Source organism: Octopus bimaculoides, chromosome 5 (assembly GCF_046866305.1).
Source record: "Octopus bimaculoides isolate indiv1 chromosome 5, ASM4686630v1, whole genome shotgun sequence".
Lineage (NCBI taxonomy): Eukaryota > Metazoa > Mollusca > Cephalopoda > Octopoda > Octopodidae > Octopus > Octopus bimaculoides.
In genome coordinates, this window is record NC_142932.1 from 61,691,048 (window position 1) to 61,711,879 (window position 20,832).

The 20,832-nt window shown below is 36.8% G+C and overlaps 1 protein-coding gene across 6 annotated transcripts in view; it reads left to right on the plus strand.

Annotated features, from left to right (window-relative positions):
- LOC106881961 (uncharacterized) overlaps positions 1-20,832 on the plus strand; it is a 49,104-nt gene that overhangs the window by 3,286 nt on the left and 24,986 nt on the right. For 2 of the 6 annotated variants that reach the window (XM_089352334.1, XM_089352330.1), the window contains exon 2: positions 4,342-4,413. The exons of 2 other annotated variants lie outside the window; for them this stretch is intronic. The gene's annotated coding sequence lies outside the window, so the exon portion shown is untranslated. The remainder of the gene's footprint in view (positions 1-4,341; positions 4,414-20,832) is intronic. 2 more of the 6 variants (XM_089352335.1, XM_089352329.1) reach the window with 1 other exon arrangement.

The window sequence follows — 20,832 nt, forward strand, 5'->3', positions numbered from 1 at the left end:
ATTCCTGAATACTGGAATAATTCTTATAATCTTGAAATTTAAAGGATTTATTGTCACCCTAAAACAAGGCAAAAACCCTGCCAATTAAACTGTCAATAATAGTACTTCCGTGTATTTCCCATCAGGTCGGCGGGAACAAGGGACATCACATAGATTTAAATGACTCGTAGGGATTTACCAATATCGTAAAATATGATACAAAACTATAAATGGGCTATCATATGTATGACCTATTATTGTTATGCACTCACCAATTACAGAAGTATTTCCAATTAGATTACTGAGATATTATTTTTATACACTCTCCAGTTACAGAAGAAATTCAACATATCCTGACATTAAGGACCAATGTAGCCCCACCAGCAGTTCTCCAAATTACAGGATGAATTTTAGACCTTACACAACATTAAAAATATTCACTCATCTGTCATGCGCCAAACTGTTCGTTAAAATCTGGGGCAAATGTTATGTACGACGTCCTACCAATGTATCTCCTATTTTTATCAGCCTTACCACACTCGGATCACAGCTCCTAGAATTCTTCTGTTCTACTTCCAGTGGTGAAACAATTTCCCAGAATTGTCGTCAAATAAGTTTGGCATGATTTCATAAAACTCGAACTATCTTCTCCTGTATCCTCAATGGAAGTGGTTCTGGAAAGCCACGTACAGCTGCTCGAGATCGACGAGCATGCATCAGTCTGTGTTTTTCAAAACACGAACTGTGAATTTGTTCCCGCCCCGTTCCTATCGGACGTCTGATGCAACCGTGTGTTTTAGCGCACGAAATCTACTTCTGACAATAGAGATTAATGTTTCGTGTTAAAGAAACTTTCACGTGTCATCCACAGTTCATTACCTAACTTACAGTGCCCGAGCCAAACACTTTTTATAAAGGTAACACTCCATGCAATCTACCTCTTTCTATTTCACGAGTTTTGCTAAACAATATTGAATATAATGTGACCCTTGACGTTAGAATGACTCGTCACCAATCTTTGATAATTTGCCACGACATTTGTTGTTTAGTCGATTCCTAACCTAATCCCTACAACTTTTGCAAACGTGTAAATACGCCAACTGTGAGAAACCAGGTTCCTGATAGTGGGTTCAAAGTCGATCATATTCTTCTCCACTGTAGCCGACCACATTGAACAAAACATGAAGATTCTACATCCCACTGTTCTCTGACTCATAAAATTCTCCTCTTGGTGCCATATTTCTCCACGTGTCTGAAGTGCAATGCATGCATCCTGTTGTTGCTAGACATTAGGATGAACCATGTGTGGTTATGTATGCGTAAATGTATGTATATATATATATATATAGATAGATAGATAGATAGATAGATAGATAGATAGATAGATAGATAGATAGATACAGAGTCGGAGAAAATGGTAGCGCATCTCCTGAAAAACTTAAAGCAAATATATATATTTCTGAACTGCACACACACACACACACACACACACACACACACACACACACACACACACACACACACACACACACACACACACACACACACACACACATATATATATATATATATATATATATACGTTTATAAGTATGTATATATTTGTGTGGGGGAGTGAATGTGTGAGTGGGGGTGAGTGTGTGTGTGTGTGTGTGTGTGTGTGTGTGTGTGTGTACATATATAATTTTTCAAAACACATGCCCTTAAAAATAAGACAAACTTAAGTGATACGTATACACGGATATATATATATATATATATATATATATATATATATACCCGTTATCCTTCCCGTTATTCCATTCATGATTCAATGTTCTGCAAGTATATTCACAACTCAGTCTATGCAGATATACATTGAATTCATTATACCTCTATGACATTATATACGCCTGTCGTTGTAATTATTTATATATCTACATTACTATTAACCTGACATTCTTCCTATCTTTCTCTCTCTCTCTCTCCATTTCGATGTACACACACACACACACACACACACATATATATATATATATATATATATATATATATATATATATATATATATATATAGATATATATTAATAGTAATAATGATAATAAAATGACAACAAAAGAATGAGATATGTAAATAGAGGAATTTATGTGTGTGTGTGTGTGAGTGTGTGCTTGTGTGTGTGCATACAGATTTATCTTTACGCATATGTGTATATGTGAGTTTATGTATGTGCGTTTGAGTGCTTATGTAGCTATAAGCATAGTAATATTATGTATAGCAGTTGAACACCTGGTGGTAGTAATAAATAAATATAACTCATAGATGTCTACAACAAAAGAGCTTCAGAAACTAATTTCATATAATCTTCCAGTTTCAATGCAATATTTTGCATTTTGTTTTGTTCTTTTTCTACATATTTTCAATCTAATTTATATATTTGATTTTTAATTCAATTTTTTTTTTGTATAATCTATTTACCTGTCATTCTACATTCTTATTCATTAATAGCCGACGTGCAGAATATTTCTGTTTATATCTATTTCTTATTTATAAATTGCAAATATTTATTGATATTAGTTTTTTAAATATTGTACTAAGGTTTATTCAGAAGTTAAAAGGAAATTGTCAGTGTGACTCTAGGAACATTTTAGCTTTTATTTTTGTGATGGCATATGAACACATACGAGGTATGGTTGCAGCAGTGCTTGGAAGGAAAGTGTGTAGTGTGTGATCGTCCTATTGACCGTGTCAGAGAATGTTTTGATCACGATATCTGCTCCGAGGCGTAAGTAAATTTGCAGATAGTGTCTGTAGAGGGGTATAGGAACGGCACACAAGTGTACGAGCGGTTCAGACGTTTCCATGATGGCCGAAAAAATGTCGATATTGACGAACGTTCCAGGAGATCCCCAGCCAGCAGAACTCACAAAATCATCGCAGATGTGCGTGCAGCTGTGAGGGGAAATCGTCGAATAACCATCCGTGGGTTATCAGAGGATATGCAGATTAGTTACGGTTCAATGTTGTCCATTATCAATGAAGATTTGGGTATGAGACACGTATCTGACAAATTTGTGCCAAAACCGCTTTCAGCTAACCAAAGAGACACTCGGCTTTCGGTTGCACGAGATTTCCTTGATTGTGTCGAGAATGATGAAAACTTTGCGGAGGCCTCTGAGTAGGTATCGCCAACCTTTTGGTAAAATTTCATGCAGATTCTCTGCTCAACTTTCTCTGTTATAGCCAATACGACGATCACACGCTACACACCTTGCTTCTAACCACTGCTGTAAACAGTGAGCTAGAACTTTGACACTTAGTGTGCATGCACAACAGTGTTTAAGGTCAATCTGTACCAAGTGACATTATTCTCTGTACTTTAGTTTCGTTACTATAACAATAGTCCGAATACTTATTAATCTGACCACTTATATTCATATTTGATACAAATGAAATTTCACATGGTATGTCTCATGCGTTTTCAATTGCTATTATCTCAGTATATAAATTTCAATTCTTGCAATCATGAAAGTACCAAACTCGCATACTCGAGGTACAAAAATACTTGTTTTTGTTTTACATATTCTTTAATTTGTGAAGCTCTATTTGATTACATTTAATTCATCAGGCACCATATCGTTATAGTTCTGTCACAATACTTTGAATTTCATGTTCCCATCTCAAGATTTCCGTTGAACACGTAACAAAATATTCTTAAATGTTGACAAACACACTTTATTATTTCGACAATGATTGCTTATAGCAAGATAACATTTATTATTTTAGAATACAAATTATCTATAATTTAGTATCGTGCTCCGGGATGATGAGACTATTTGTACACAATATATCTTGTGAAGAAAAGCAAAAGGACAGTTCAGTTTCTCGCTGAAATTGGGCAACACCAATTTTCGTGTGTTGCGAAACATATTTTACCATTTAATAAAGAAAACTACCCAGGTGTACATAGGCTCCATATTTCAAATGGTACACAGTTATATAAGGTACTTTCAAAGCCTGTTAAGTGAGAGTTTAATTTCGTTTTATTGAATTAAAATATCTTAATTAATCCAATGTGAAATAAACGGACCATAGAACTGTATCACTGACAGGAATTCAACTGTTGTGAAGAATAAGATGGATGTTTACAATCAACATCTACGTTCTTCGAGGATTTTTTGTTTTCGGTAGATGAAACAACTTCCTTGATATTTCTAAAACTTATAGTTATTAAATATTCTTGATTTATTGAAACGTTAAACCATGATCCGATTCTCGATGAAAATATTAAAAATAAACATCTTTCCTACATACGATCAAATTTGTTCCTTAGAAAATATTATTGATTTCTCCCACTCTGTGTCTTCCTCTCATTCAAATAGTACCATCCTATTAAAGATATTAAAGAGACTTCTTGGGCAAGACTGGAACAATGCGAAACGATATAAAGTAAGGTACAAAAAGTTGGAGTTTTAACTTATATTTCTATGTTTCAGGGCTATGACCTTTTCTTCAGGACATGTAAATAAGCGAGGGAGAGATAAAGGTCGTTGCTCAGATATGCGAATGAGCAAGAGGATGAGATGAACAAACTGGTGTTGCTATAGTAACCAGTCTGTTCATGAAGCTGTTTTCTGTCGTTCATGGCTGGTCGCAGGTTGTTGATAAGGAGGGACTCCATGATATCTAGATTGCCTCTATTGCCCTTATATCCTGAGTTTAGTACTTCGGCAGGAGTCAACCTAACTGATAATTACATATATCACATAAATCAATAAATATAAGCTGCAATGTGAAAGAAGAAGTGATATACAGTGATGAACACGAGGATGAATAAATAAAAGAAAAGCGTAATTAAGTATGAGCAAGAGGGAAGGAGGATAAAAATCAATAACAGGATTTAATGGTTAGAGATGCAGTAATTTGATGAACATTATATAAAGCATATTACTATAGAACACTTGCAGTTAATGACTTTAGAAAACGGTTTTATGCTCCGTGTGGGTGGTTATTTTCCTGACATCACTGGAGAGAATAACATGCTTTTGAAAAATCCCATCAGTAACTTCACGTGAATCCACTTTAAATTTTCACGATTGTTTTGTCATTTGAGCAAGTTCATTTAACTATACATGCGAAGGATTATCTATATGTAATAGCAGCTTGAAATGATTGTCTACACTTCAGAGAATATATTCTGTGAAATTCTTTGTAGTTAATTGTGAAATCATTGATTACATTCATTAAAATATGTTATGAAAAAACGTTCCAAGAACTTCCTCCAGATTGTAATGAATTTCATAGCTAATTTTAATGAAATGTATCACTTCGTAAAATGATTTATAAACAGGTAAAAAGTCATATCATGCATAAGATTTCTAAAACATAGAGTTATGCATGATAATCACCAACTAGAAATTGCAAGAATGTCGAAATAAGTATTAAAAAGTTAAATATTTGAACCATATTCGAATGTTTCTTTGTAATTCTAATATTTAAACCTGAAATTTCTAATCCATCCTCATTTTGAAGAAAGGGTTATGTGTCTTGTATAAACAACCATCACTAGGAGAAATTATTCAGAGAATTAATAACATAGGTGGACTTAGGTGTAATTACGTCAAATGCTGTATATTTCATCAGCCATATCATCAAACTGTCCACTAAATGCAGTCACATCAGAGGGTGTATGTTACTAACTTTCGTGGCGAGAGAACCAGTAGTTCTGAGCAGGTTAGATTATTGCACCCAGTGTTGGTCTCCTAACTCATTTGGCAACAGAAGAAATTGAAGGATTACAAAGAACGTTCACATGTAAAATATCTTTAGTCAAATGTCTTAATTTCTGGAAACGTCTGATAGCTCTGCGTCTCTACTCTCTTGAACGCCGAAGAGAGAAATATACGATCATATACGTATGGAAAATCCAGGAGGAGCAAGATTCAAACTTAGGTATTATAGAGAATTTTAATGCAACGAGTTATAGATATTGTCAGCGTCCAAGAAATCACGAGCGAAACATTTTGTTGTACTAGTCTAATATTTAGAGGTCCACTAAGGCAGTAAGCTACCCACACCTTGGCCACAGTCCTTTGACTTAATCTATTAAAGAAATATAACTATAGAGAGAAACACACGTATCTAAATGCATAGAAACCATGTGATACTAATTAGACCAATTAATATATCATTGGACAAAGTCGAAAGAAAACCGAATAGGATCAATATTTTCACTAGAAAATATGTTAATGCACATATAAGCAGTCATTTTGCCATTCGTTTCATTTGGATATTTTATACAATTTCAACGTCACAAACATTTCTCTTGTTCAATATATGCTGCCTTCAATAATTCTTTCCGAATAGTAAAGAGGTGACAACAAAATCCATGAAGTAAAACAAATTACGTCTCCCATAAAATATATATTAATTAATTTGAAAAGATATTTTATCTGTTATACACACATGCACATATATCGTATAAGTGGAGGAAGAAAAGATCTTGTTGCTAGTTGTTGACAACACAGGAAAAGGAGAGGAGTCAAGCGCAAAGGCTTGTCTCCATTAGACCGGTATCCGTAATAGACACTGTTAGCTTATGAATTCCAGGACTGCAGCAGGAATCTCCTGAAGTGTAAGCAGATTCCGAAGACTTCCGTCTTGGAATTTCGGATGCTCCCCAGGTCCCTTCAAGCTGGTACCCAGCATAGCTGCGGTCTCATGGATAAAACAAGTCATCATCATGTCTTCGCTTCGCCAATTTTACTTCCAGCCCGAAGAGCTGGGTTTCTCCTGCAAAGCAGAATGTGATGCGCTGCAGGGCTCTTTCTTTCTGTGCGACAATTGCTCCACATCTGCAAAGAGGAGGTCCTGGATTAATTGCTCTTGGATTTTGATGTGGGTCTGTAGGTGCCGGAGGTTGAAAAGACTGATATTCAAACTGTACCTGATATAAATGCTGTCTTCAGTGTTGCGGTCTGCAGTGGCCTGCCTGAGCATCATGCTGAAGATGTTGAAGAGAGTTGGTGACAGGACAAACCGTTGTTGATGGGGAATGGCTATGATATGTCGTCGTTCAGGTGGACTTATCCTTGTTGGTCTTTTGTCATATTGTTTCCATTCATTTGTTTTGGTTGATTTTGTTATTTTTTTCTGTTTATACTTTTTCTAGATTAATAATATATATTTGTTTGATATCTCATTGGAAAACATTTTTCTTCTGAAAGCAGAATTCCATTTTCCAAACCATCTTATAGTGCATGATTTTTAGAAATCATTAGATTAAGTGTATTCTCTTTACAACGTGTATTTTATATTAGAACACTTTTCTTTTATAGAACACTTTATTATTTTTGTTTTCATGCGGTAAAGGTAATTATAAATGTTCCAGCTTTCCATTTATGCAGTGGGGTTTGTTGAGAAATGCATGGCTCACATAACTTCAAGCGCGATTTCTTTTGTATCGCATCTGTAAATGTATATTTCAGATAATTCAGTTTGTTTATATTCGGGTAGATTGTTTCTTCGTACAGAAATACTGCGCTTCCAGCAGATATTCCGCTTAGTTACGTGTAAGGTACTGAGGTATATCTATACCTACTTTATTATATAAACACCTAGAATAACTAGCAGAAACATTGTCAAGACTAATAGTTCATACACACTCGCTTGCGGTTAGGTTTTACTGACGTTTTCTTTATGCAGGCGTGGAATGTTTATTTTTAAGTCTTATCTTGAGATGCCACATCTTTTCGATTTCGATGAGCAAAACTTTATATGTTCTGAGCTTATCAAATTCTTTTGCCGAGTTGTTATGATTATAGGGCATGCTCTTGTCAATCAATAAAGAGACTTTATTATTTTAGTATTTCACAACAATATCTGGTTTATTAGTTTTGATCGACCGGTCTGTATATACTGTAAAGTCCCAAAGAATTGTTATATTTTCTCCTTCAGTTACAGCCTCAGGGTGGTGCTTGTATCATTTGTCAGCAGTTTTGATGTAATAATGCCAACATATTATCCAGTGTAGATATTGGCTAACTCTGTAATGTCTTGATTTATACTCTACAAGTGCTAAAACCTCACACCCAGAGCTTAGGTGGTCCACTGTTTCAATACTACGGTATCGACATTTTGGGTCTACTTCATTTTTCATCACATTGGGTTGATAGTTCCGGGTCAATAATCTCTGATCTTGAACAGCTAAGATAAAGCCTTCGCTACCTTTAGCCCTCGGCTCTGTAGCTATTGATGGGTGTGCTTCTGGTCTACATCAGCTTGTTTGCTATGGGCCACATATTCCTTATGCGGAGATTTTTGTTCCCACCAATCGGCCAATTGTTCAAACGCATTTTTCTTTCCATTGATTTCACCTTCTTTGCCACTAGAGTTGCTACATTTCTATCATACTGTTCAACCTGGGTATTATGCATGAACTACTAAATTTTTGGCTCAGTACCATTATTATTATTATATATACCTCATTACCTTTATTATTATTATTATTATTATTATTATTATTATTATTATTATTATTATTATTATTATTATTATTATTATTATTATTATTATTACTATTACTATTATTATTATTATTATTATTATTATTATTATTTTATGTTTGACTTTTGTTTTGCATTTGTACAAGTTGGATCCAAGTCTCACCCAGAGACCTCAAGAGACAACAAGTTAGAAGTTCATGTAGGTGTTATGCCTAGGGTACCATATATTTGGATTTGTACAGTTTTGTTCAAGTGAATGTTTAAGAAACCATAAGAAAATTGTGTTTGCTTTAAAATTTGAGATCACATAGACAGTATTTTACGTAGGATATGGGCAGTTCCCATGAGCACTATCTTTTGAACTTCAGCCATTTTGGGGTTTCCTGGTATCTGAGCTAGGTAGTAATCAGCCCGTTTCGCTGTCATTCCCAGGGCACCTATGACAATAGGTATTGTTTTCGTCTTCAGATTCCACCTTTTGCTAATTTCTATTTCAAGATCTTTATATTTGCTCAGTTTTTGGTAGGTCTTGACAGATACGTTTATATCGATTGGGACAGTCATATCAATGAGGAGGCATGATCTTTGTCTGAAGTCTTTCAGTATGATGTCTGGCCTATTTGCGTCTATCTTTCTGTCAGTTTGAATGGTGAAGTTCCAGAGGAGTGCAATGTGATCATTTTCAAGTACTGGGGGTGGTTTGTGTTCCCACCAGTTTTTATCATGGGGCAAGTCCAGGTTTTTGCATATTACCCAGTGAATATATTGTGCAGCTCTATCATTGCCGTTCTTTAATATGTTGGCCTGGTAGTTCTTTGTAGGTAGGCATTGATCTTGGGCTGCTATGATAAACCCCTCTGTTTCTGAATTCAAGCCTGAGGCCATTAACCATTGGTGGGTAAGGGCTTTGTCAATATCTGCATTATTCGCTCTCTTTGGGTATTTGCCATTGAGAGGTTTTCCATGCCATTTTTCAGTCATAATATCTAAGGCAGCAATTTTTGCACGGGTTTTCAAGCGCTTAGCTTTTTCTGCAGGTGTTTCTAGTTCGTCTAATTCTTGAATTTGTTGCAATTGGAATTCATTTAGATAGTCCTTTGCCTGCTTTGTTACTGAGTAAGAAGCTTTCTTGCTTTCATGTTTTAAGACAAGTTTTAGCATCCAGTCCTCAGAGTTTTTCAGATAGGTGTCTAGGCCAATTGTGGCTACCTTCATTGATAATGCCAGCTGTAGAAGTCCTCGGCCTCCCTCTTTTCTTGTTAGATAAAGACGTTCTATATCTGCCTTAAGGTGGTGCATTCTATGCATTGCCAACTATTATTATTATTATTATTATTATTATTTTATGTTTGACTTTTGCTTTTTATTTGTGCAAGTTGACTCCAAGTCTCACCAAGAGATCTCAAGAGACAACAAGTTTGGAGTTCAAGTTGGTGTTATGACTAGGGTGCCATATATTTGGTTTTGCACAAAGTATTGTTCTAGAGAGTGTTTAACAAAACAAAAACGTTATAAGTTTGTTTTATAATTTGAATCGCATAGACAATACTTTACCTAGGTCAGTTCCTATAAACACTATCTTTAAAAAATTTCTGCCATTATTGGATTTTCTAGTATCTAAGCTAGTTAGGAATCAGCCCCTTTTGCTATCATTCCTAGGGCACCTATGACAACATGTATTGTTTTAGTTTTGATAGTCCATATGTTGCCAATTTCTATTTCAAGATCTTTATATTTGCTCAGTTTTTGGTAAGTCTTGACAGATACGTTTATATCGGTTGAGACAGTCATATCAATGAGGATGCATGAGTTTTGTCTGAAGTCTTTCAATATAATGTCTGGCCTATTAGCATCTGTCTTTCTGTCAGCTTGAACGGTGAAATTCTATAGGGGTGAGATGTGGTCCTTTTCAAGCACTGGAGGTGGCTTGTGTTCCCACGAGATTTTATCATAGGGCAGGTCCAGCTTTCTGCAAATTACCCAGTAAATATACTTGGTGCCTCTATCATGCCTGTTGAAATACTCTGTAGGTGCAAGAAGACTGCCTATGGGGACATGATCGTGTTTAGATACACGACATATTGGGCTACTACCGTTCTTTAATAAATTGGCCTGGTGGTTCCTTGTAGGTAGGCATTGAACTTGGGCTGCTATGATAAACCCTTCTGTCTCTGATTTTAAACCTGAAGACGCTAACCATTGTAACATCGGCTTTGCAACATCGGCATTATTAGTTCTCTTTGTGTATTTGCCTATTGACAGGTTTTTCTTGCCATTTATGAGTAATAATATGTAAGGCAGCAGTTTTAGTACGGGTTTTCACACGCGTAACTTTTTCCGTGTTTGATTCTTGTACGTCTAATTCTGGAATTTATTGTATTTGGAATTCACTTAGATATTTCTTTACCTGTTTTGTGACTGAGTATGATTTTTCTTTTGTTTTCGTGCTGCAAGACAAGTTTTAACATTCAGTCATCAGAGATTTTCAGGTAGGTGTTTAGGCCAATTGGGATAATCTACATTGTTAATTCCAGTTTTAAAAGTCCACAGCCACCCTCTTTTCATCTACCTTAGGGTGTTGCATTCTATGCATTGTCAACAATTTTCGTATTTTTTTGTCAGCATTCCATATTTCAGTAATTCATCAGCTAATGATATTGAAACTCTAGGTCACGACCGGTATGGCTAAAGTATCGATCGCTTCGATCCTGTTTCTTGCATTCAGCTCTGTCTTGAGTATTTCCCTTACCCTGCGATGACATTCTCTTCTGATCCTTTCCTTCATCATTGAATGTTTGATTGCATCACTTTCAAATACCCCTCGGTATCTGTAGCTCTCCACTAGTTTCCTCTGATAAAGGTAGCTTTTTCACATTTATCGAGGCCAGATTGCATCCTGATGTCATCATTGAACTGTTTAACAATTACTAGTAAGCCCTGTAGCTGCTAGTCAGTTTATGCAAAGAGCTTTAAATCATTCATGCAAAAGAGGTGATTTATATTTTCATCATACATTTTATAGCTACATTGTACATCATTGAGCAATTTCAAGGGAGGTATTAAGGCTAGGCAAAAGAGGAGTGGTGATAAACAGTCTCCCTGAAAAATGTCACATGAAATTCTTACATCTCCCACATTAAGAGATACAGTGTCACTGTTCAAAGTCAGTGTGATCTCATACTAACAGATAAGAAGTTTCGCAGTGTAGGTGCTATTTAATAAATTTCCAGGCATTTCTTAATCCAACTATGTGGTCGAGTATCAAAACCTTTTTTATAGTCTATCCAGACTATCGACAAATTTTTGTGTTGTTTTTGACAATCTTCCAAGATTATCTTATTGATAAGTAGCTGATCTTAGCAACCGTAGGACCCACGTTTACATCAATTTTGCTCATGAGGGAATATACCACTTTCTATTTAAAAACTATAGGTGTATTCAGGTAAAACAGATGTTAGTATTTTATACATTGTTGTCAAGCAGGTTATGGGTATATCATTTTTTGGTTCCTTTGTGTCTTCATTATCTGGAAGTAGAAATGTAACATCATTAACTAGCCAAGAGAGAATCGTACTGGGTTGTTGCAAAACGTTGTTAAGTTTTGCTAGCAGTTCATGATTCTCTGGGAAGGCATTCAACATGAAGTTAGGAATTTTATCCTTTCCTGCAGACTTCCATTTGCTTGATTTCCTGAGAGCAGATATTACATCCTGTACCTTGATACACTCCCACTTTTGATCTTCTAAGGAGTCTAAGTTAATAGATATTCTATTAACCCAAGGGGCATTTTTATCGTGCGTTTTTGCTTCTGCCCAAATTTATATTCAAAAATGTCTGCACTTCTTTTGATGGGATAGACTGTACTCTATTTTCTCTATCTTCCTGTAAAGATTTTTGGGGTCATTTTAAACATACAGTTGTCCTTGAAGAACCTAAAGCGCTTTTCATACCGTGCCATGCGTGCAGCTATACAAACACCTTTTGCTTGATAGTTTCTATGGTGGTGATGCCAGGTATGCTTTTCATACTGTACTTATTCTTTAATTTTCGAATTTTTGTTGGCTTGATATTCTTGCCAAACTTAAGGCTTTTTAAACATTCTATGCATGACCAGCTTCGACGTTCGTATTAGGGGACGGATCTGTCTGCTTAGTGTTAACTTTTTGAGACAACACCGCCTCCGAGTTCTCTGAGTGAAAACATTGCTCGTAACGTAGCTTCTTATGGTCAACAGATCTCTACTCGTCTACCTTTCTGGTTTTTTTTTCTTTTTTCACAGATCTATCTCCGGACATAGTTTCTTAGTGGTGTTTTTAAACTTATGAATTGTTCACTCTGTCTGTTTTAGTTCAAAGAAATTGTTTTGTTATTGTTTTGATTCGACTGTGACACGTGTTTTCATATGCGCGTATGTCCTGTATACATCAGGTAGTTGTGTAAACATTGGAGTGTATGTTGAGTCCTATGGGTATTAAAATGTATATATGAAGGTATAGAGAGTCGAGTGTATGCGTAATTAATCGATTTACGTACTTACTATTTTGTTCAACTTATATTTTATGATTTGCAAGCTTTCCGATGTTGATTTCACGCGTGTCTTTCGCACATGTTTCACTGACACATCGTGCATGGCAGATGTATGGCAGCAAAATTTCGTCTCTTGTGATTATTTTTGTTAAAAGGCCGCTTCCTTCAAGTCTTCCACACGTTCCTTTTTTTCCCATTCCACCAATGTTATTAGATTAGATTTGTTTTTGTATAGAGAGCACAGTGTAGCACGTCCATGTCGTTATTCAGGGCGGAGCTGAATTCTTCTTCTTCTTCTTCTTCTTCTTCTTCTTCTTCTTCTTCTTCTTCTTCTTCTTCTTCTTCTTCTTCTTCTTCTTCTTCTTCTTGTTTTCATGCAACAAGTCAGGTTTTAACATTTAGTCATCGATGTTTTTCATTTAGGTGCTTAGGCCAATTGTGGTAATCTTCATTGTTTCTTGCATTCATTGTCTTAAGAATTGCCTTCACCCTGCGATAACATTCTCTTCTGATCCTTTCCCTCATCATTGAATGCTTGATTGCATCACCTTCAAATACCCATAGGCATTTGTAGCTCTCCGCTGGTTCTAATCCCTCTATGACATTCTGTTGGTGAGGATTAACGGTGGATGTTTCTGTCATTTTTGCTTTGATAAAGGTAGCTTTTGTACGTTTATCGAGGCCGAATTTTATCCTGATGTCATCACTGACTTAATTTTTTACTTGTTTCAGTCATTTGACTGTGGCCATACTGGAGCACCACCTTTAGTCGAGCAAATCAACCCCAGGACTTATTCCTTGTAAGCCTAGTACTTATTCTATCGGTTTGTTTTGCCGAACCGCTAGCTCACGTAAACACACTAGCATCAGTTGTCAAGCGATGTTGGAGGGACAAACACAGACACACAAACACACACACACACACATATGTATATATATATATATATATATATATATATATATATATATATATATATATATATATATATATATATATATATACTTACGTATATACGACGGGCTTCTTTCAGTTTAACAATTGCTAGTAAGCTCTGTAGTTTTTAGTCATTTTTGGCAAAGAGCTTTAAATCAAACATGTTAAAAAGAGATGATTCATGTTTTTATCAGACATTTTATAGTCATACTGTACAACATCGAGTAATTGCGAGAGAAGTATCTAGGCTAGAAAAAAGAGGAATGTTGCTAGAGAGGCACACTGGAAAATGCCACATGAAATTCTTGCATCTCCAGCATTAAGATATTTATTGTCACTGTTGAAAGCCATAGTGGTTCTCCATGATTTCATACTTACAGACAAGAAATTTCGCGGAGTAGATGCTATTTTATACATCTGTTGACATTTCTTAATCCAGCTATGTGGTAGACCTTTACGAGCTTTCTTCTTCTTCTTCTTCTTCTTCTTCTTCTTCTTCTTCTTATTATTATTATTATTATTATTATTATTATTATTATTATTATTATTATTATTATTCTTATTATTATTATTATTATTGTTATGATTATTATTATTATTATTATTATTATTATTATTATAATTATTATTATTATGAAAGACTTTCGGATAATTCTTAATTACTGGTTATTCTTTACTTGAAAGCAAGCAGTAACAAATCAACAAAAGGTTTCAGGTAGTGCCTTCTCCTGTGACTCAAAAATACAATACTCCCCTTAGAATATGAGCTGTACCAAACAATGGTGTCTTCTGAATCACTTCAAGCCTGACAGTAGCTCCAATATTCTTAATATGCTTTTCAAAACCCTTGGAAACTGCTCCTAGTGCTACAATTACCACCGGTATCACCATTAATTTTCCTCACGTCCCATAACTTTGCTATCTTGTTCCGCAGTGGCTGGTATTTCTCACTCTTTTCTGTTTCCTTACATTTCATCCTCGAATCCCCTGGTATTGCAAAATCTATTTTCTTTGCCTCTTTTTAATCTTTATGGATGATCAATAAACTAGCCGTCTCGCCTCTATGACTTAATCACACTGTTAAATCTCAGGGTATTTTGTAAAATCTATTATTATTATTATTATTATTATTATTATTATTATTATTATTATTATGGTGGTGAGGGCGCATTTCCTAGTGGTTAGGGCTTGCACTCACGATCGTCAGATCGTGATTTCAATTTCTACACCGGGTGGTGCATTGTGTTCTGGAGCAAAACACTTCAAAAATATTTTTTTTCCTTTCGAAAAATTTCTTATAATAATTTAATATGGCGGAGCTCTCTTCGGCAAACCAGCAAGAGAGGCTAAAACAAAATAACATTTTGCATCTGCTACCCCGCCTGCTCCCCAAGATATGGAAATAGGCGGTAACAACAACAACAGTTGCAGCAGCAGCACCAGCAAAAAATCCACAAGAGAGTAAGAGCAAAGAAGAATAAAAGAGGAGGGAAAATGCTTCCAACATAACATTTGCCCTTTCGACTGCCGTTTCCGCTACTAGTAAGACTACAGCAGCCAGTGGGAACAAAAAATAAAAATGACAAACCGAGCCTAAATGGGCCCGCTGCCGCAGTGGAACAAGCACACGACAGCAAGTGATTTGAAAAATGCAAGGAGCTATGTGAGCATATATAATGGGAGAGAAGTAGTTCTGAATACTCCTCAAACTGACGTAGAAGTCACAATGAAAAAATAATCCCCTATAATCGTATGGATGTGAAAAGTCGGAATTTGAAGCGAGCCCTCAGCAACAATTTCATAAGGTCTTCCGTCCAATCTAAGACATAGGTTACGAAAATTAAGCGTTATGGAACGGTAGACGTAAGATGGGCTACAGAAGAAGGGGCTTGAAAATAACTCAACCACCACACTGAGAGACAATGATCTCTTCTTAATACCCATATGTCTGAGTCGCAGAGTGGAAGGAATAAAAACCACAGAAATCCAACTAGAAATAAATATCCACTGGTTGTTAGCAGTTGTCCTCATGAACATGGAAGACAAGGCGAATATCTTAAAGGTAAGGAAAATGCAACAGCAAAAATCGATGGGGCAAACAAAGTAATTATGGGTTCAATTAGATTTTGAAAGTATGTAATCCATACCGGACCTTATAAATTTGCCAGATGGCAACAAGCTCCATGTGGTCGTTGAAGGCAGGGACACAAAACATCTAAAAGCCTTCTGCCAAAAACAAAAAAGGGAAGACTCCTCCCCCACCCCCACCCCACCCCCACATACATACATTTCTGTCAACGGCCGAACACCAACGAAGATAGGTAGCCGCAACATCACCAACAACAGAACCAACACCGACAACCTTCTAAGCATCAGCAACAACTGTGACTACAATATCCACAGAAGCAACACCACTGCCAACAACAAAAACATTTAAGGTTATCTCAACAAATAGAAATTATAGCCAGCACTGATTTCTCTACTACATTTCGTATGTGCGACGTCAGATGTAAACAAGCAACGAGACTAAAGGTGGAAAATAGGTACTGTGTGTATGTCCCATATTTCACTGGATTTTGTCCCTTCATCAGCTCACATCTGATCAATTGGTCATCCTTCAACACATTGCTTAATAGTCACTATATATAGAGGTGCAGAATTATTGGATAAACCAATTTACATATTAAACGCATTCCTGGAAGCTGGTACGTGAATACTAATGACTTGTAGGTACGTGATTTGAGAAAATGAAATTATCAGAAGGCATTTTTGGAAGTTGACCTAACACAGATTTACTTAAAGAGAGGATAACACAGTGTAATAAATAAATAAATAAAGATAATTATGATTTTCTCTTGTGTATAACGATGTGTGCCACAATAGAAAGAGCGATCTGCTAGAGTGATGCTGGCAGAGAAAAGACTTACCTTACTAATGAGCAGTAACAAACCATGCGTTGTGTGAATGAGAAAATACAATAAGTCGTTTACAAGTGAGTGTATATGTAACCAATCAACGTGTCAGTTGATGACCGCGTGTTAACCTTCCAGCTTCGAGGTAGCAACTGAAAGTTTTCTTTTAAGTTTTCGCGCCCTTCGACTGGGCGGAAGTTGTCATGTGTATTCCTCCACCGCTAGCTTTTAAAGGGCAGAGGAACGCATTACCTGTATGTCGTTACGCAAGGGCGAAATAGTTAGATTTCCCTGCTACAGATACCCTCCCCAGACTATAAGTCTATAAAAGCAGTCGGGGATTGTAGAACGCTAAGCACGTATTAAAATACAAGACAATAATAATTTGAACATTGTAAACAAAGAAGCATGCAAACAACGGTCTAGAACCGGAAAAATTTTTTTACCAGAGTTCCATCTGATCGTGGAAAAAATGGTATAAGCAAAATATTGAATATTCACAAACATATGTAACAGGAAAAAGAGACCTAGAAAGCAAAAACAAACGTACACAATAATAATAAGGAAGCTGAAGGAAGACCTTCGTAGTTTGCTGTCCGGGTATGTGGAGATAACGCAGATAACAACCGAGGAAAAACGAGATGCAATGATGGGCTGCACAGGGTGCAAATCGCCCGGTTGGATGATCTACCCTACGAGCTTTACTATTATATGCCAGATTGTCTGTAGGCCTCTTAGCAGATATCAAGCCAAACTGGTAGCGGAACGGGAGGATTCTTATTTCTGCGAGCCGAGGAACGGTGGTACTGCTGAGAAAGGACACATAGTCAGGGAATCAAATAGAAAATGTTCAGCCAATATGACTGCTGAACGCAGACTTCAAAGTTTTGGTCAAGGTTCTAACGAAGAGGCTGACACTTGTCGTCGAGGAACTGATTGGTGAAACGCAAACATGCACCATCCCCAGCAGATCCATCCACAACAACCTCCACATCATGCAAAACAGCATAGACAGAGAGGGTAATGAAGTTGGCATGGATGGGGCGCTGATCAATTTGGATCAATCTAAAACCTATGATAGGGTTGACCATGAATATTTGGCGGCCGGTTTTGGTCCCGTTTTTCGTGGCTGGATCGCAGCAATTGGCAGCGTTATTTTCTCGGTAGTTCGGGTGAAAGGTTACCTATTGGAACAGTTTAGCATCATATGCTCGGCCCGTCAAGCATGTCTCTTCACGTCGTCTCTCTTGCTTGTGATGGCTCTAGAGCCACTACTGCGCAAACTGGAGGCATGAATAGGCATCCCGCGCAAGCTAAGACATGGAAGAACCATGTTGGTATACGCGAACACGAAGCACATCCACCTGCTCGACACCGCCCTGAAAATACGAGGGCGTGCCATGAGCAAAACTCAAACAGGAGAAGTTAATGGTCGTGAAACTCAGCACCTGGAGAGGCAGGTGCATTCCTTCTAACAGCCTCGTGGGCCGCTAAAGAAGGACCATTTTAATTGTTCGGGGTCTATTTTCCAGGTAAAGAATTGGGACGTGACGAGCAGGGTAGCCGATCTCACCTACTAATCAGCTTTGCGAAAGGTATCCCTAAAACTTCGGGTGAAGATAGTGAATGCTTATATTGCATCCGTCATCTACTTACCGCCTCACTGTCGTGCCCTGTCCCGGTTCGGGTCTGACCAAACTTGAGCGCTTAATTTTCCCACTTTCTGCAGAAGGGACGTGTTCCACTGCGAAAGCGTCCCATTTACTTTCAACACTCGCTAAATGAACGACTGGTCATGTCGTGACTATTGATGCGCAGGCATGCGCTGAGGTTGCGACATTTCCAGCGCTTCCTAGACGTTGTTCATATCTGTCACCGTTTGTCAGGTACGATTACTCATAGCTTTTCTTTAACTGAGCTACAGTCCTAGAACAAGCGTAGACTGAGACAGGGCACCTGGTACTTAGAATATCGTCAGACGCTCACACTCCTCTGTCAGTCAGAAGTTCTACTTTGGCTTTTTATAGAAGGTTAGTGGCGGGTAATTGCGATGACCTTCTCGAGGAGACTCTGGACATTGACGAGAATGATTTGGTTGGTATGTTCCGGAGAACTCTCGGGCCGCGACCTATGGATAATTTCCAACCTTGGAGAGACCAGGATAAAAGTTTCGAATATACCATCAGAAATAGATTTCTGGTGAGTGCAAACCTGTTTTGTATAGTGAAAATCAACATTCTTAGCGATATAAAAACGCCGAAAGGAAAATTACATCGGGATGTATTTAGAGATCTTGTATTAGGTGAAATCTGAGGTACTGGACAAGACCCTTAATAGAGACCCCAGGAGAGCAGAAAATGTTATTTGTAATGCAGAGTAGAAGGCCCAAGAGCGAACTGCTGTTGAAGCACTAATCACATCAATGCTATCTACCCAACAATAAGCAAATGACAGAAAACAAAGACTTAACCTAGTGCCACCACCAGAAGACCAACAACATGAAATACACCGGCAGTTTAAACAGCAACAGGATCCGACTACGGCAATAGCGATTACCGCACGAATTAGGAACAATACCTACAACTTCTACTGCAACAGCAAAAGCCATCAGTTGATGCAACAGCAACAACATCGAACAATACACCGTCTTCATTAAGTTATACTTCTTTTATTGTATCTCGACATACAATAGCAACGAATTAAAAGGTATCTTCTTTAGCAGAAATCAATACCTTTCCAGGGAAATTAGACAGAATATGTATGCATGTATTTATTTGGGTATGTAAACCTAGAAGTTTCCCTAATGCATTTCTTCAATCTAAGCATCACACAGAAACACACACACCAATACACACACCAATACACACACATACGTGTGTATGTAGGTATGTGTGTGTATGTATATAGTTATGTGTGTGTATGTATGCATGTATATATATCTATCTATCTACTGGAGTGAACACGTTACAATGAAGTAGAGAAATTTGAAAAGACAACACGAAACCGGTTATTTCTCAAAATACAATGTTTATATACCAAAACGATTTTATAACATTTTTCTAACATTTTTCTGACATAATTTAAATATATACTTTAACCATGTAACACAAGCCTTCTGTAGTTTTTTCACTTGTATTATCTTTTATATATAGATATATATACATACCCTGACACGCAGATGCACAAACAATAAAGATACAAATATAAATTATCGCAATAATCATACACAAACATTCACGATTGCACGAAATTACATATTTCAATATATGTATAAACAAACGCCGGAAAACGGAGATTGGGGAAGGGGAGAATATTCTGGATTTCTAGTTATGTTGCTTTTCGAAGGTACAAAGGAAAAAATTGTTTATTACTTTTTTCAAAATGATTGAAATTTATTAACTTCAAGATACAATCCATGTAGTATTTTTATAGATCTTAAGTGTATCTTTATTCAATACAATATCTAAAATTATCACATGTATATTAAATACTTAATATCAATAGATTTATGATTTGGGAGTAAACATTTTCAGGCAATTTCTATCGGTTACTTATTTCGTTATTGCCCACAAGGGGATAAATATAGAGGGGACAAACAAGGACAGACAAAGGGATTAAGTCGATTACATCGACCCCAGTGCGTAACTGATACTTAATTTATCGACCCCGAAAGGATGAAAGGCAAAGTCGACCTCGGCGGAATTTGAACTCAGAATGTAACGGCAGACGAAATACTGCTAAACATTTCACCCGGCGTGCTAACGTTTCTGCCAAGTCACTGTCGTGGCAATTTCTATTGGTTTCTTTTGACGACAAAGACATACGCATACACACATACATACACACACACTGACATTACATACATACATACATACATACATACATACACACGATAAACTTTCAGTTTTCGTGTATCAAAAACACTGACAAGGCTTTGGCCGGCCCGACGGTGTAGCAGAAGAAACCTGCCCAAGAGCCACATATCTATGCCTGGAA